This window comes from Crotalus tigris, unplaced genomic scaffold (assembly GCF_016545835.1).
Source record: "Crotalus tigris isolate CLP2741 ecotype Arizona unplaced genomic scaffold, ASM1654583v1 scf7180000023689.1477605, whole genome shotgun sequence".
In the NCBI taxonomy this organism is placed as follows: Eukaryota; Metazoa; Chordata; class Lepidosauria; order Squamata; family Viperidae; genus Crotalus; species Crotalus tigris.
The window spans coordinates 220,838-239,626 of record NW_024100120.1 but is presented as its reverse complement, the minus strand read 5'-3'; the positions used below and the strand labels follow the sequence as shown (position 1 = coordinate 239,626).

The 18,789-nt window shown below is 38.5% G+C and overlaps 1 long non-coding RNA gene across 2 annotated transcripts in view; it reads left to right on the top strand.

The window, feature by feature from the left end:
• Positions 1 to 485: 485 nt before the first annotated feature.
• LOC120297782 overlaps positions 486 to 18,789 on the top strand; it is a 145,763-nt gene continuing 127,459 nt past the window's right edge. Inside the window, exons 1-3 of one of the 2 annotated variants that reach the window (XR_005553884.1) lie at positions 486 to 1,649; positions 15,791 to 16,039; positions 17,675 to 18,029. This is a non-coding gene — a long non-coding RNA (uncharacterized LOC120297782). Of the gene's footprint in view, positions 1,650 to 15,790; positions 16,040 to 17,674; positions 18,030 to 18,789 lie in introns of those variants that run through there. The other variant, XR_005553883.1, reaches the window with a different exon arrangement.

Sequence of the window (18,789 nt, the reverse complement as noted above, 5' to 3'; positions counted from 1 at the left end):
GTTGGTGATCGAGTTTGGGCAAGGAACTATGGGCCTGGACATCTTTAGGTGAAAGCAGTGGTCTGCAAAGTCACGGGGCCACTGTCTTATGAAGTGGCCTTGGAAGATGGTTGCACGCTGTATCGGCACATTGATCAGCTGTGATGGAGGTTACCTAGTCACCCTTCCGCTCCTGACTCTGCTCTCGGGGGGGAGGAGGACCACGATCACACTCGTGGATCTCAGTCTCTCTGAGAAAGTGGTGTTTTGCATTCTCCAAACAGGAGTTTTGCCAACGAGGCGGCTCCTGACTCTGGCACTGGGTCCATGGGACATTGCACTCATTTATTTATTTATTTATTTATTTATTTATTTATGAGACTTATATACCGCTTTAAGTGCAAGCACTCTCTAAGCGGTGTACACCAGTAAGCAATGTATATATATATTTACATTGCCCCCCAACAATCTGGGTCCTCATTTTACCTACCCCGGAAGGATGGAAGGCTGAGTCAACCTTGAGCCGGTGAGATTTGAACCGCTGACCTGCTGAACACAGTCAGCTAAAGTGGCCTGCAGTACTGCACTCTAACTGCTGTGCCACCTCGGCTCAATCAGCTTCTCATGCCACATCTACCTCAGACCTTGCACCTATGGGACAGTGTTCCCAACTGGGTTCTCCCGCCGATCCAGGGAATTCCACCGCACCAAGGAACTCTGGTTTGGGCTTACCGGACAGGGCCAGTCAAAGTCAAATGGACAAAGAGTTGGGCCTACCGGAACAGGCCAGCCAACAAGATCCAGGTTCACCCACATCAAACGGGTCTCAAAGTCCCAGTCTGCCGAGCCTGGCAGGCGAGCTTGTAGACCAGGCTCTTGCAGCAGCTCCAAGATGATTGGAGTGGGTCAGAGGCCCTCCGTAGTTCCTACAGGATTATGTGAGGTTCCTGTCAGTAAGCGGACAGGCCTAGTATTTCCCTAAAAATAAGAACACTCTCAAAATTTTATTATAATGTTGTTGTGTTTGAGATTTCATTAAATAGTAAGTTGTGTCTTATAATGTGGTGAGTGTCAGAGATTAATAATTGTGTATTATTGATTAATTAACACAGGAGACTAGCAGTATTGTAATATTGTAAAGTATTAAGTATTGCTATGGAGAAGTGACATTGTAGTAGACTAAAATAGCAAGTATCTATTTTTTTTTAACCAAGAGGGGAGGGGTGTTATGTTCTAACTGTGATTGACGGAGCAGGTGCAGGAAGCTGCAGTGAGACCCAAGCAGACCATGTGGCCTACCCAGGTCAGACAGGCTGTCTCCAACCCAACGTATTTTCCTACTGTGCAAAGTGGGAAAATACGTTGCATTTATTGGCTGACGCTGTTCCCTGCAGAAGGTATAAAAGGGGGAAGAGCCATTTTGTGTTGTTCTGTTAAAGTTGAAATAAAAAAGCATCTGTTGTTACTCCTGCCTCGTTTCAATGCCTTAGCAATGCAAAGAACAGAACAGTTATGGGCCCAGATCCCAGCCAGCCCTTGCACACAGGAGACTGGAAAAAAAAAGTTTGAGGCTCAACACGGAGTTGTAATTAAGCTGAAGGGCTGTCTAAATTAAACTAAGAAAGAAAAAGGCTGCTCAGCTGAAGGCTTGCAGGATGGCTGATTTAAAGGTGAGCTCTCTGCCTCGATTGGGACAAAAGAATTATCTTATTTGGGTTGCAAATGGAATGCTTCCTGAAGGCTAAGAAGCTCTGGGATATTGTGATTAATCCACCCCAGGGGCAATTAGCAGCTGCAGATCAATGGAGGCATGATAAGGACTGGCTTACATAATCTTAAATGTGGAAGATGAATAATTTTTTTTGTAATATATTTTATTAAATAAAAAAAATTACTTAATAATTGGTGAATAGTGTGTTGTCTCGGTTACATTTGTAAAACAATCATTAACAATTAATTTTTATAATCCATATTCCACATAATAATTTTAGTTGATTTCCTCTTTCCCCAAAATATCCTCGTTTGCAAACATTGAATTAATACAATTCTTATTATTTTGATAAATAACAATTGAACATATAATTTTTTCCCAATATTCCTAAAAATAATAAACATATCAGTATAATATTTCTTTTCTATTCAGTCATTCTGGTTGCCTTATCATAGATTCTGTTACAATCCTTATTTTAGTTTATTTCTTCCACACAATTCTAGATATTCTTATTGGTGAAGATTTTCTGAAAAATTAATTACATTTACATTTACAAATTTAACTCTATTTTTTCCATATAAGCCATCTCACACATTTACATTTCTTAAGAAATAGATAAAATGATGAAGAGAAAAAGAAAGGAAAGCAAAAGTAAAGAAAACATAAGAAATAATATACTACTTAAAATATATATCCCTCCTAGACTAATATATATTTATTTCCTCAATTTCTTAATCTTTTTAACCATAATTAAGAATATATTTAATCTTTAATCTTTAAACATTCCATTCAATACCTTTAGTCATCTAGTCCTTTAACTCTTATTCAAAACATTTTTTTCATAATTTTCTTAAATTCACATTTAAGTATCTAAAACATTTCCTTTATTTAAATCATTTCAACTTTTTTATTACTCATATCTAGAAAAAGAACACAAAACAGAAAAAAGCATACTATATTATTTAAAGAATTCATCCCTCTTAGATGAATCCCTCTTGGGTATCTCTAGTTTAATGAAGAGAAGGACGAGGGGGGACATAATAGCAGTGTTCCAATATCTCAGGGGCTGCCACAAAGAAGAGAGTGTCAAGCTATTTTCCAAGGTGCCTGAAGGCAGGACAAGAAGCAATGGGTGGAAACTAAGCAAGGAGAGAAGCAACCTAGAACTAAGGAGAAACTTCCTGACAGTTAGAACAATTAACCAGAGGAACAACCTTCCTCCAAAAGTGGTGAATGCTCCAACACTGGAGGTTTTTAAGAAGAGACTGGACAGCCATTTGTCCTAAATGGTATAGGGTTTCCTGCCTGAGCAGGGGGTTGGACTAGATGACCTCTAAGGTCCCTTCCAACTTTTTTATTATTATTATGGATTATCACACAGTCAGCCAGATGTTCAGACTGGATTTGGCATTTTGTCTACCTATCGAGTCCTTACCCAGGACCTGGGATAGGCAGATGTGGATGTTGATGGTATTACAGATATCGTCGCAGGATGGAAGCAGTTCCTAGTAAGGCCGCCTTTTGCAATTGACTAATAGCGAATTTGTCAATGCCAATGGTGTTTAAGTGGTGCTCCAGTTGTTTTGGGATTGCACCCAAGGAGCCTATGACTATTGGTACTACCCTTGCTTGCTTTTGCCACAGTCTTTCTATTTCTATTTGTAGGTCTTTGTATTTTGTTATCTTCTCCAGTTCTTTCTCTTCTATTTTGCTATCTCCAGGCACTGCCACATCCACTATCCAGACTTTTTTGTCTTCTTATCGACAATTGTTAAGTCTGGGGTGTTATGTTGCAGGTGCTTGTCTGTTTGAATTCTGAAGTCCCAGAGCAGTTTAATTTTATCATTTTCTATGACTTTCTCTATTTTATGATCCCACCAGTTTTTGCTTACAGGCAAATGATATTTTTTGCAGATCTTCTAGTGCACCATTGTTGCTACTTTGTCATGCCGCTGCTTGTAGTCAGTCTGTACAATCTTCTTGCAACAGCTTACCAAGTGGTCCACTGTTTCTTCAGCTTCTGTGCATAGGCGGCATTTACTGTCTGTTGCTGTCTTCTCAATTTTGACTTTGTATGCATTTGTCCTTAAGGCTTGGTCTTGTGCAGCCAGAATTAGTCCCTCGGTCTCTTTCTTCAATTTTCTGCTCTTAGCCATTGCCAGGTTTTATTATTATCTGCTTTCCCAGCTATTTTTTTCATGTATTGGCCATGTAGTGCTTTGTCTTCCCATGCCTCTATTCTGTTCTTCATTTGGTCTTTCTTGTAGGCCAGTTTGGTCTCGCCAGTAGTTAGTAAGCCTTCCTGATATACTAATTTCAGTGCATCTTCATCATTGTTCTTCAGATATTCTTCCGAAAGCCATTTTTTCTTCTTCAACCATCTGATGTACTTGTAGCATTCCACGCCCACCTATTTGCCTTGGTAGATAAAGTCTATCAATGTCACTGCGTGGATGAAGGGCGTGATTCATTGTCATTATTTTTCTGGTCTGCCTATCCATTGCTTTTAGTTCTGCTTGAGTCCAGTCCACTCTTCCAGCTGTGTACCTAATGACTGGGATTGCCCAGGTGTTGATTGCCTTTATGGTCTTTCCTCCATTGAGTTTGGACTTTAAGATCTTCTTCACTCTCTTGATGTATTCACCTCTAATCTTTTTCTTGACTTCAGTGTGCTTGATGTTGTCAGCTACCCAAGTATTTGTAGTAATCTTCCTCATCCAGACACTTAATGTTATTTTCATGGGGCATCTTGATTCCTTCAGTTTTCACTACTTTTCCTTGTTTGATAGTAAGTGTGACACATTTGTCCAAGCCAAACTCCATAACAATATCTTGGCTATATATACGGACAGTGTTGAGCAGCGATTCTATTTCAGATGATGTTTTTTCCATACAGCTTCAGATCATCCATGTAAAGGAGATGGGATAGTCTGGCAGATGTTTTTGATGTTTGATAGCCATGTCCTGAGTTATTCAGTATTGTTGACAAAGGAAACAGTGCAATAACAAATAGTAATGGTGACAATGAATCTCCTTGAAATATTCCTCTCTTGATATTAACCTCTCCCAGTCTCTCACCATTGATCTGCAACTGTGTCTTCCATTGTGCCATCCATCTTTGCACAAATTTTCTGATGTTTCTACTGACTCCTGTTATTTCTAGGCCCTTGATTATCCAGTCATGTGGCAGAGAGTCAAATGCCTTTTTGTAGTCAATTCATGCCACATTCAGGTTGGTCTTCCTTTTCTTGCAGTTTTCCAAGATCATTTTGTCTATTAGGAGTTGATCTTTTGTTCCTCTATTATTGGGGTGGTTTCCTTTCTGTTCAGGTGGAAAGAGATTGTTTTCAACTAGATGCTGTTGTACTGCATCAGCTACCACACCAGTTAGTAATTTGAAAGTTGTTGGTAAGCAGGTAATTGGCCTGTAGTTGCCTGGTGTTGCCCCTTTTGCTGGATTTTTCATTATTAGGTAGGTTTTCCCAGTTGTTAGCCACTTTTCAATTTCTCCTCCTTGTAGTATATTGTTGAACTGCTTGGCAATGAGTGGGTGTATAACAGTTAGATGTTTCAACCAAAACCCATGCAGTTCATCTTCACCTGGTGCTGACCAATTTTTGATTTTCTTTGCTTTTTTTTCTACCATTTTTGTTGTTATTACTAGTTCTTTCATTTCAACTTCTATTTTATTTGCATCCACCTCTTTTAACCAAGCCGCATCCTTGTTGTATTCCTTTGGGTTATCCCATATCTGCTTCCAGAACTGCACTGTTTCTTCCTTGTCAGGTACTGACTGATTCATTGCAGTTTCTCCATTGATGGATTGGTAGAAACGTTTCTGATTGGATTGAAATTGGAGGTTCTGCCTATAGTTGCAATTCGAGCTTCATATCTACTGCTTTTGCTGGCTATAGCTGTTATTTGTTGCTTTATTATTTCCAGTGCTTCCTTGATCTTCCATGTTTCTAAGTGGTATTTCTTGATTAGGTATTCTTTGGTCTTCTTGTTCTTCAGCTTCTTTTCTTTCATCTGTTCTAGCTTGCTTGCATGTGATCTTAACTTGCTGATCTTATTTTCTAGTCTAACCTTCCATTTTTCTGGTGCACTGTTTGTTTGTTTTTCTTCTTTGTTGATTTTGCATCCCAGGTATTCAGTTATAACTGCAGCTGCACTGTACATTAGTTGGTTTGTTTTTTGCAGTGAATTGGTGCTTATACTTGATATTGCAGTATTTGTATCTTTTAATGCTTGTGCTAGCTGTTTCTTTGGAACAAGCTTCAATGCAGGCAGCCTTATTCTGTTGCTTTTGTGCTATTCTAGATGCTCAGTTATTCTTTGTTTCAATTCTTTTATTTCTTTAGTTAGAGGGTTTTGTTCTTCCTGAGGAAGAGATGCCTGGTTTCCAAATGAGAACAGTTGTATATCTCTGCTGGATTCCTTGACTGCCAACTCCCCCTGGTTTGCATCCACATTCTGAATTACTTCTGGTAAGGCTTTGATTTCTTTGCCCCGAGTAAACCTTTGCAGTTCGTCCAATTCTGTTTCTGTGATTACTTTATTTCGTATTATAAATCGGCATTGATCTGCTAGTCTTTGTTCTGTTATTTCTGATTCTGGATGTTGTTCTTCCCAGAACTGGTGCATTCGTTTTAGATATCCTCTTCTTGTTGGACTTGATCTGTAGTAACAGATCATTATTTCTTTGTTTTCAATCACTGTGTATCTGCGATGGGTAAACACCTTTTCTTCCAGAAGTTCTGCAGCTAATGGCCCTGGTTGCTCAGCCAACAGTCCTGAGTCCTGTAACCCATTTTTCACCAGATATCCAGGAACTCCAATATCTAGCACGGACCTTGTTAACCTGGGTGACATCTGTATGGCATTCTGAAATTTACGTCTCACCATATTTTTTATGGGAGAGATACTCTTTGTCCGACTCCTCTGATGAGACCTGTCCAGTATGGTTGAACCTCTGGCATAGCTCTCATCTTCCTCAGAGTACACAAGCCCCACAACCACGTCAAGGTGGTGCCTCACTGGGGGTTGTTGTTGTTGTTGTTGTTGTTGTTATTATTATTATTATTATTATTATTATTATTATTATTATTATTCTTTTTTAAGTATTCTCTCTGATAAGTCCCATCATCTATTTTCTTGATTTCCACCTTAGTCTTCTTCCTTTGTTCAGTATCTTTCTTGATCAATGTATTTTGCTGATGTTTGTAAATGTTGCTGTAGATATAAAAAGTAAATCAAGTGGCTTCCAGTTTGTCTCGCGGCTGCCCTGAATGGCTGGGAGACTTGCTCTCTCTCCCCCGTTCAATTTTGTATTGCTGGGGGGCCCTGAAAAGGGCCAAAAGTCACCCCAAAGGAGCGACCAGCAAGGAGGGGCTTTCGCTGGATCGCGGGAGATCAGCAACTCTCCCGTTAGAGCTGGCAATCCCTCCAAACTGATGGACAAAAGGACTGGCCATAGAAATATGACTCATCCCTAGGCTGCTAACAGCCGAAGTCACATTTACCATCTGGCAACTCTAAATTAGCATGGAAGAGACTGGTTAGATCTACCTCTCTTACACTCACGTGCGTGTAAGCAAGGGGTGGAGACCTTAATTGAAGAGTTTAATTAAAAAGAAATAGAGTCTGCTGTGCATGAGTTCTCTCTCTCTCTCTCTCTCTCTCTCTCTCTCTCTCCTCTTTCTCCCTCTCTCTCTCTTTCTCTCTCTCTTTAGTCTCCCTCTCTCTCTTTCCTCTCCCTCTCTCTCTTTCTCTCTCTCTTTCTTCCCTCTCTCTTTCTCTCTCTCTTTCCTCTCCCTCTCTCTCTTTCCTCTCTCTCTTTCCTCTCTCTCTTTCCTCTCCCTCTCTCTCTTTCTCTTTCTCTCTTTCCTCTCCCTCTCTCTCTTTCTCTCTCTCTTTCTTCCCTCTCTCTTTCTCTCTCTCTTTCCTCTCCCTCTCTCTCTTTCCTCTCTCTCTTTCTCTCTTTCCTCTCCCTCTCTCTCTTGTCTCTCTCTTTCCTCCCTCCTCTCTCCTCTCTTTTTCTCTCCCTCTATCTCTCCCTCTCTCTCTTTCACTCTCTCTTTAGTCTCCCCCCTCTCTTTCTCTTTCCCCTCCCTCTCTCTCTTTCCTCTCTCTTTCTCTCTCTTTCCTCTTCCTCTCTCTCTCTTTCTCTTTCCTCTCTCTCTGTCTTTCCTCTCTTTCTCTCTCTTTCCTCTCCCTCTCTCTCTTTTTCCTCTCTCCCTCTCTCTCTTTCTCCCTCTCCTTCTCTCCTTCTCTCTTTTTCTGTCTCCCTCTCTCTTTCCTCTCCCCCTCTCTTTTTTTTCTCTCTCTCCCTTTCTCTCCCTCTCTCTTTTTCTCTCTCCCTCTCTCTCTCTCTCCCCCTCTCTCCCTCTCTCTAATCATCTGCTCACCTGGCAAGCTGGCTTCAGCCTCTTCTCCAACAAGCTGACACACATTATTGGGCTGGCTCTCTCCTGCCCTTCCTGCTTCCTGCAGAGACACAGCAAAGAGAGGAGCCCTGCCCAATAAGCTTGTCAGCTTGTTGGAAGAGCATGAGGCCACTCTGTTTTTTACACACAGAGAGACACACACAGACACACACACACAGAAAGGGGGGGAAAGCGCAAATGCCTCTCTCTGTCTCTGTCTCTGTCTCTTTCTCTGCAAATGGCAGAGGAGGCTGGGAGCCACAGGAGAAGACTCAAAGAGCCACATGTGGCTCCGGAGCCGAATGTTGCCAGCCCATGGTATAGACTGAAGATTATTGATGAATATAGAAAGGTATTTTTTGTTTGATTGATAGAATAAGAACTGTGTTGGTTCAAATATGAGACAGTAGATATTATGGGGGGGAAAGAGAGAAAATTAGTTGTTGTAATCCTTTGAGATTTGTACTGATGATATTCAAATGTAATGGAATTACTGTGCTCAGCCGCCATGCTATTTTTCAAATATGTAAATGTAATATTGGAAAATTAATTAAAAACTTGGGAAAAAATAAAAAAAGTAAATCAATATCTTTTTTAAGGGCATTTGCCCACTCATTTTTATTGGGAATCTTTTTCCTTCTTTTTCTCTCTGCTTCTCTTGTCACTTTTTGTCTCTCCAGTTCTAGTGTTTTCCCTGGTATCTCTGTAGTACATTTTATCCAGTCTTTTTTCTTGTCCTCAAGTTTATTTTGTAGTGTTGAAATTTAAATTGTTTTTTTTTCCAAACCTAGTATTTCTTGTAATTTTTTTTCCACTTGGATTAAATCATACTCCTTTGTTTTGTAGAATTTCATCTTTAAGTCTCTATCCTTGAATTTATGTTCAGTCATCTGTTTTGTCTGTTCCTTCTCTGCAGTATTTTCCTGAGGGGTTTTTGGTATAAAATTGAATTGGAGATGAGTTGATTTACATTTTCAAATTTATTCTGGATTTCTTTGGGATTTGAAATCATTGTTATTTGAATTAGTTGCAACATATCATATATCTCCTCTTGAAAAATATTCATTTTTTCTTGATAAGTATTTCCTATAAGTCTCTGATTTTCTATGTTGACCAAAAATCCAGATATTTTTCCCCTCTGGAAATAGCTTTGGATTCAGAGTTGAATAAATACTTATAGTCCAGAGAGTTCAAAAAAGTTATTCCCCCCCTCACTTTATCTACACAGCTGCTCTCTATTGTTAAAGCTTTGAAGGTCACAAGTAGAGATTAGTTTTTTCCCCAGATTTTACCATGACTGTCATAATCCTCATCCACCAGTAGGTGTAAACACTGGTTCATTTTTCAGATTTTATTCCTCCATGAAAGGTTCAATTCACCTCTTCCATTAGCAAAAGGGTGGGGCAAGAATCCTCCTCCTTCACTCTCTCAGAGGTTTTTTTTTTTTTTCTTGGGCATTTCTCCCCTTCGGGAAAGTTGATAGGTAAGATAGAGAAAATCAGTGTGCTTACGCAATTCAAGCACACTGTTTATGATCAGTTTAAAATAGTGCTTTTGACTTTGGTTGCTCACAGTTGCACTAGACTCTGGAGTTAGTCTAGCCTTTCTCCTGTTGGTTTCTGGAAGGCTTCTCCTGGACTAATTGGGTCAACCACCATCTCTCTGTGGTCCCTGGGACTTCCTTCCTTCATTGCCACTTCTCCAGGGCAGCTTCTGGCCCATTTGGGGTCCCCTAACAGGAAGAAACTCAGCTGGAGGGCATGGAGTCCCAAACCCTCAACTGCTTTGCTGCGCGCAGAACCAGAAGTCAGAAGATGAACAATTTTTAAATGTAGCTGACTTAAAAACTGCAAAATAGGTTTGGCTGAAGTTGAGAAATGTCCATGTGAGTGTGTCAGCATGCAATATAATGCAATTATCGAGGCAATTCTATAGAGCCCGGCTGCTGCCACATGAGAACATAGAAGAGCATTTGCTCCACATGCAGAAACTGTTTGTTGAATTAGAACAGCAGGGAATACAGATTCCTGAGTCTCAGAAGGTGCTGTTGGTCTTAAATAGTCTTGATGAAACATGGGCCGTTTCAGCTGTTTTTGAATGCAGACCAGAACAGGAATTAAGTATGGAAGGACTTAAAGCCTGTTTGATTTCAGAAGAACAGAAAGGCCATTTAGAAGCCACGAGGAGGTATTCCTGAGGTGAGGGTCCAAGGAGCAGAGAGAGCAGAGCATGACTGGCTGTCTGCAGAGATCGGATTAGATCTCAGGAGAGAATTACCAAGAAGAAAGCACAGGAGAAAAAGACATGCTTCATTTGTGGGGCTGAAACTTATTTAAAGAAAGGAAAAAACACAGCAAAAGGACAAGCTGCTGTTGCAAAAGATAGCTATTGTAATAGCAGAGACAAATAGTTAATAGATAGTGGGGCTAGTCAAACAATTGTTAATAATTCTAAGTTGTTTTTCAGATTGAATTCAACTGGAGGAGATGCAGTGGCATTAGCAAATGGCCAGAAGGCAAAAGTCATGGGAAAAGGCAGTGTGCTGATTTCATGTGTGGAGGAAAGATTTAATAATGTATTATGTGTGCCTGAAATGGAGCATAATTTACTGAGTGTCTCCAGTCTTGACAAACAAGGGTTTGAGACCACATTTGTAAATTTCTCATAAAAAGAAATGGAAATATATGTGCACAGGGCATAAAACAGAATAATCTTTATGTGTTGCAGAAACAAAAGGTTCAATGTGCCCAAACATTTGGTAATATGGCACAACATGATTCATGCATTCATCTCTTGCACACAAAGGTTGGCCATGCCAGCTTCAGAATGTTGCATAAGATGCCAAAGTTTGCAGAGGGATTAACCTTGAAAGGGTGTAAGGCATACTTAGAATGTGCAGTATATAAATCATCAAAATCTAAGGTGGTTCCAGTGAGCAAGAAGAGCACAAGGCAAACAACAAGGGTTCTAGAGCTGGTACATGCAGATTTGGTTGGCCCAATGCAAGCCAGCTTGGGAGGAGCAAGGTATGCACTGGTCATTGTAGATGATTTCAGCAGATTTGGTTTCTGCTATTTGCTTAAGAGCAAAACAGAGATGCTGCAGAAGTTCAAACAATGGGTGAGCTTCACAGGAAGAAGATATGGGCAACAGGTATGCCAGCTGCAAACTGACAGTGGTTCAGAATTCATGTCAGCAAGTTTTCAACAGTGGTTGGGGCAGCTAGGAATAAGACATAGATGCACAAATCCATACACAGCAGCTGAGAATGGCATGGCTGAATGATGGAATGGAGTCTTGCAGACCATGAAAGACTCACTGCTGGAGGATTCTGGTCTGAGCAGGTCGTATTGAGGCGAAGGCATATTGACTGCCAATTATTTAGTCAATAGGCTATGGAGTTCCTCTATAAATGATACTCCATATGCTGTGCTATATGGGAGAAAGCTATCTTTGGCACTTTTAAGGGTATTTGGAAGCAATGCATATTCCAAAGGCAATCAGGAGAAAAGGGCAACAAAAGGCTAGAAAGCTCAGATTTATGGGCTATGAGCCTGGCTCAAAGAGCTATCACTTTAGCGATGGAAGCAGAAGGATAGTAATTTCCAGATCTGCTAGCTTTGCAGAACAGAACTGGGGCAGAATTGATGCTAATTCTGGGGATGATCCACTTAGTGACGGTGACTCACTTAGTGACAGTGTCAGTATTCAGGAAGGAGAAGCTGAAAAAGAGCAAGAAAAGGAGTCAGAAGAAGATGGTGACTCTGGTGTAAAGCAGAAAAGGGTTGATAATCAAGAACAGTCAATGCCATGCAGGTCAGAGTGATGGAATAAAGGGATTCCATCTGACAGGTATTCTGCTGGGAAAGTAAAGGTGTGTAATTTGTGGTATGAGCTAAGAAACTATCAGGAAATATTGACACTACCCAAAGTGGAGCAAGTGAAGTGGAAAGAGGCCATGGACAAAGAAATGAAATCCATGGATGAACATAAAGTGTTCACCTCTATGACTTTGCCACAAGATTACAAAGCTGTAGGATGTAAATGGGTATACAAAAAGTAAGTGTTACCCAACAATGAAGTCCAATATAAGCAAGATTAGTGGCACAGGGATTTTTGCAGAAGAAAAATGTGCACTATTATATTTGCACCAATGGTAAAAAAAGTGAAACTGTAAGGTTGTGTCAGAATCCAATTATATTTCATCTCTAGTTATTGACTATGGAAAACCCCATTTCTGCCCTCTCTGGATTCTGTCATACGATGAAGGGGAAGGGGGGTGAACAAAGGGATTTTATGGCCCTCACTTCCTTTGGTACAACTTCAAAGGGATTGAATGTGGATACCACCAAAGGACTAAATCATAACAATGGGGCCATCAGCTTTCATCTACTCCTCTCTGAAATCTCCCTTCCACCAGCAGTGAGGAAAAAGGGGGTGGAAATGTAACACCTGGGATTGTCGCTGGAAAGATGGTGGGGTGGGGTGGGGCTGCTGAGGACCCCTTAAAACCTTGAACCATAGGGCTTGGACCCCAGGTCCTGTCTAGAATGCCTGCAACCATTTTCTCTTAATAAAGGATGCCTGTTGGAAGAAATATTCCAAGAGTTCTGTCTTCTTAAGATGCAAAGTGGGCTGGGTCCTTACATTAGACAGGACCTGCAGAATTAATCCACCTGGAAGGAAGAACCTTGCGGAGGGACTTTGCAAAAATTATCATGTCAGACGGCGGAGCAAGGAAGGGAGAAAACTCCCTGGAAAGGGAGCCGCTGCCCCAACTGAAACCCTGCCAGATGTCGGGATCTGAGAGATCAGATTTCTCAGGAGAAGAGGTGGTGGAGACATGGGACCACAAACCTTGGTGGTCAATGGGCATTGGAAAGAAAGGCGAAAGAAACAGCATGCTTGAAATTGGTGAGAGTACTGATCTTCTTTCTTCTATCTACTATTTGCATCCTTGAAAAAATTCCCAAAGCAAGAAAACCTCCAGAAGTGAATGGAGGGGACTATATCCCCATTCCCTTACAGATGTAAGCAGCGAATTAACATAAAAGGTTGAAAGAGATATACTAAAATTTGATTTAAAATATTTCAGTCTGGACAAACCTAGGAACTAAAAAACTGTCAAGGTTATACCATAAAAAATTCCTGATGGAATTATAAAAATATATAACAAAAATAACTTTTTGATGGAAAGAAAAACTGAAAAAAGAAATAACTGTTGACATCTAGTGGAGAATCAGAGAATAGAACACTAACAATAAGGACTCAGAAATTGGCAGAATGCCCAGAAACAAAGAAAAAGTTATTCCTTTGAATTGCATTCCTTTGAAATAACCTTGAAGACAGCTGGGAACAAAGGAAGATTTAAAAAGTGTTTGAAAGGAAAAACTAAACAAAACACCTGGACTGTTGCTTAATCTAAGAACTGTTTATGGGGGAAAAAAACATTGGCTTTCTGACTAATCTTTTAGGAAGGATTTAAAGTGGCTTAATATACTGAATCTGTAATTTTGACTGACTGATAAATTTGACTGACTGAATTAAAACATTTTTATAATGCATGACATAAAATATTGGGATGATGTACCTAAATAGTAAAATTTAGACAGTGAGATTACTAATATGAAGAAATTATAACTGATAAGAATTGGATTGAATATAGGGGAATCTAAGCGAACAAAAATTATAAAAATAGGATGTATGCTGAACTAATGAGATAATGGTTATGAGAATAATATAAGATGAAAAAAATTTATATGTAGAGATTATTATTTGTATAAATATAAAAAATGCCTATACCTAATCATTTATATATTGAAAATATTAAGAATTATATTTTGGCTAAGGTTGAAGAAGGAAAATACAAATGGGAGAAGGGAAGATCAAAGAAATATATTATTAATTAATATATTAATTATGGAATTATCAAATTTAATCATTATTGACTTAATTATTACTGTCCTTTTTTTCCTTGTTAAAATATAAATCAAGACAACATGCTATACACCAGGCACTGGAGACTGTTATAGTTAAAAACCAATAAAATATCTATTAGAATTACCAGATTCCATTTCTCTCCTATAAAAATGTTATTAACACTTCAGGTGTCTCTCCATTCCCTTTTTCCTTAACATAGTCAGTAATCATTTATTAATATCATTTCTTCTTTTTTCAAAAATCCCTCTTATTCTTCTCTCATTACAAAATAACTATCCTTTCTAACAACAAAAATATTACTCCAAAAAATACATTTCTATTCTATTTTTTTAAAATCTATAATCTATCAGTCAATCAATATCTAAATCAAACTACTTTAATCCCCACCCAAATTTACTATGTCCACAACAAACATATTGATACACAAGCAAACATCTTCTTACTAAATTCAGATATTCAATTAATTATTATTCATTCTGACGTCTTGGTTACCCATCTTAAACCATGAATCAATCCGTATCTAAAAAGCCTTTTAAACCCATTATATAAAGTTTTGGATCACACTCTTAAATCTTATTCTAGCTTTCTTTTTATGCCAAGTAGGTTTCCATAACAGAGCCTCTATATCAACAAATAAGTCTCTTTTTGTGCCTTGTAGTATCATTTGGGTCAAGAAAGAGTGTCCCCTTCCCTGTTTTGAAGACCTGACTCCTTTGTAGATAGTCCCTTGTTGTTTCAAAGGTTCAAGTCTCGACATTTGAATCTGTTGGATAGAACACTCAATTATATCCATTTTTGTAATTAGTAGTTGATTATCCAAGTTATCATAGTTCTCAATTAATTGTATTTGTATATCTGTTTCTGTTGGTTTTAAGATTATGAATGATTTAATTACAGTCATTTTTTGTTCATCAGAAATCTCTTTAAGTTGTGTATAAGATGAAGTAGAATCTTCTTTAATGTTGATTGGTTCTGCTTCTATTGTTTTTTGGTCTGTAGAATGCTCAGATAGAATCTGGAGGTCAGTTTGTAAGTTCAAAGTAGAATTTCTATTTTTTATTTCTATAGTACTCTCTTTTATTTGCAGACATATTTGCTCAGTGGCTTCATAAATTTTTTCCAATATAAATTTACAATTGAATTGTGAATAGGGTTTCTCCATTTCAACAGTGATTAGAAACAGTTCTGTTATCTTTTAGTGGAGGCTGTATTCAAAAAACATTTAGCAGTGTCCAACCCCACAAATGCAGCTGTTGAATTTCTTTGTCTTTTCCCTTTTATGATGATCTGAAGGTCAAAGCCAATCTCAACATCAAACAGGGAAAAAAGACAGTTGCAATTTTAACTTTCTCCACAAGGTGTCCTCAGTAGACTGTAAAATCTCTTCCCAGACACCAAAAAATGATGTTAATAAGATAAAAAAAGAAAAAAAATTCTTCACATGTAGATTAAATCCAGTAGAAACTTCAATAATAGAAGTTTTTTCAAGACCCCAAAATAGATGGAAAAGTCAGAAATAAGAAATAGTCAATTAAAGTTGATTTTCAGTCCATTTAAGCTTCTTTTCCCACACTCACAAATGCCACTTTCTTAAAGCAGGGAAATAAGTAGTTCCAGAAATGCTTTTTACAGGAAGCAAAAAAGAAAAGAGGACTAAGAGAGAGAAAAAAAATCTCACCCAGATCAACCATGGTGGTTCTTGTGCTTAGGTGTTCTTCTGTTCTTCTGGTTACAGCAGTAAAGTGATCGGCCATTTCACTGGCTGATCTTTCCTCCATCGGCCATAAGGAGCATTTCTCAGACTGTGGAAGGAGCTGCTGCCCTTCCATAGTCGATGACGGCCTCCTCAATGGTAGTCGCCCCTCCACGGCAACTTTTCAACCCGATTAAGGGTCTACCTGCAGAAGGAAAGCAGCCGCCAAAGAGAGCAGTCTTTCTGATCGGCTGTAGACACTGCAATCTGGAACCAGAAGTAATTGAAATGGTAATGGTAATTGAAAATAGTAAAGCTTAATACAGGATTTGGATTTATATAGATGCAATGTTATTGATGATTGCTTTGATTGACTTAACTTTATTGAAATACATTAATTTGAATATAATATATTATTAGAGGGAATAGAGAGGGAGTTTTTAATGATTTAATTTGAATTATATATGTATGATATTGCTCTTGGATAATTGATTACCCTGTCATCACGTTGTTTCTTAAGCACTTGTTTGTAAAAAGAAAAAAACAATAAAACTTGTTTTTTTTTTAAAAAAAAATCTATTAAAAAAAAGAAGAGACTGGACAGCCACCTGTCTGAAATAATATAGGGTCTCCTGTTTGAGCAGGGGGCTGGATTAGAAGACCTCCAAGGTTCCTTCCAGCTCTATTCTGATTGATTTAACTGCAGAGGAATAATAATAGTAACTGCATGAAATAATCTTTGTATGCATAGTTGCATGTTCCAACAGATGTACTCTTTATTATTTTATTCTATATTGGATTTACTTCCCCCAATCTCCAAATGCATTTGGAAAAACATCCACAAATAACATGGCCAATTCCTAGCTCAATAAATCTCAATAAATCAGCAGCCTAAGATTCTAAGAGAGATTGGTCATACTCAGAATGTTAACTGACATAAGCTTTGTTTGGATGCTATTAAATCTAAAAACTGGATAAATTCCATGGCTTGTCAACATCAGTCAAAATAACATTGCTTTCCTATAGACGTTTGTGTGTCCAGCATGAATATGTACAGAATAACCCTTAGCTTTCATAAAAACCAGGATTCTCTGATATCAGGATCCCAAATCACTTGGAAGCTATCATTCACATACTATTGAGTGGTTTGGATTAATAATGCCCAAAGAGAGTTCTACATAAAGTGAAATCTGTTAGAGTTTACAGCTTTCCAGCGTGAAAATAAGCCCAAAAAATAAGCACACATTCAAAATGAGCAGGAGGCATAGTTTAGAAAAACTTTATCTATAAAATATATACAAACATGATACATACAGTTTCATTCAGTTCTTGGGAACGTGGTAGAGAACAACAATTAACTCAGGACATCAGGACACAGGGAGAGACTAAGACAAGCCCAGACCTAGGCTGGATCACATGCCTTTTACAGCTAATACTGTGTCTTAATCAAAACCAGTTCTCATTGGCTGGTTTGTTGCTATGCCTATTCCAGTTCATAAATTCTTGCAAACTGACAAAATCCAAAATTACATGAGTAGATGTCTGCAATGAGATTGAAACTTCTTTTTCACAGCTATGGCTGTTCCTGAGCACTGCAGAGCACATTTTGTGGCTGTGCAAAGATGCTACCCTGCCAGACTAATTGTATCTCCTCATTCCAGTAATGGAAATTATTTCATCAGTAAAAGATATTAGCAGGATATTTGTTTTTGACATATAGCTCAGTCACTCATTTGTTACATTGAGCTTTCAGTTTGACACATTAATTGCCTAAAGTGGTTTTACGAGAGATATAGCAAAAGTGAATTTTGAGCTAGGCATATTATAAACCATTCAGTGTGACATGTGCTACATGGATCTGTTCAATCAACATGCCATGTTGAATCAATTAAACCTGCCTTAAATTTTGTTGCAATTCACACTAAGGTGAAAGCTTCATTAAACACTGGAAACCCATACAGATGGTCAAGAAGAATTGAAGAAAGTTAGTGAATGGTAACATCTCTTGAGAGAATTAAGCAAGATCCAAGGCTGAACCTGTATAAGTTATGCCTGATTTCCCAACAAATACCATACAAAGGTACTTAACTATAGCTATTCTTTCCAATTGTTCATAATAATCCACAATTTGTAACAATTAATCAAAGGAGACTTACTGCATTTTTTTGCTTTCAAAATAATTGTTAAATATGTGCAAAGCACTGAAACATGTTTCAGTTTTATTTTTAAATATGTGCATATCACAAAACACTTGCCAGAAGCAAATTAAAGCCAGTGGGGGAAAACATTACTATCAGGGCAAAAAAGCCAGTCTTGAGTGAAAAGAAACAGAAACTATTGACAAGAGAGGCATTGTGTGAATGCAAGAGAAATGAAGTTGTTTTAGAGTACAGTAGTAGTTGTTGTGATAGCTGTGGTCATGGAGGAGGAGGAGGAGGGGGGAGGGGGGAATACTTAGAAATTTCTTTCAAACATACAAGCAAACACCATTTGGTGTCAGCCTTTTTATGGCAATTCCATGCAAGCATCTTAGTAGATGCTGAAAACCTCAAATTCCCTAACTGGTATATGTAATAAGGATCTGCCCTCTTCCAAGATGTTGTATATTCCCACACAGTGGGTTTTACATTATCATTATATTCTCTCTCTCTCTCTCTCTCTCTCTCTCTCTCTCTCTCTCTCTCTCTCTCTCTCTCTCTCTCTCTCTCTCTCTCTCTCTTCCATAATGGAAGGAGAAAATGTTAGATTAGAAAACTTCAATTAAGCCTTTAAAAACACCATCTGCTGAATGCTGACTGGGGTTTCATGTAAACAAAATGCCTGTGCTGGTTACAAACAAATGATCTTATCTATTGTATTGTGTTACAAATTAAAATTAGATTAAGCCACCTACATGATACCACTGCTGAATCTTAAATTTCTTATGGAAACTGAATGTTTGCTGCAAGTGTTCATTCGGTCTGATGAGAGCCTCATTATTTCTGTACCAGCAGTACACACTGGGTATAGCATAATCAAAGCCTGGGGGTACATATTAATTA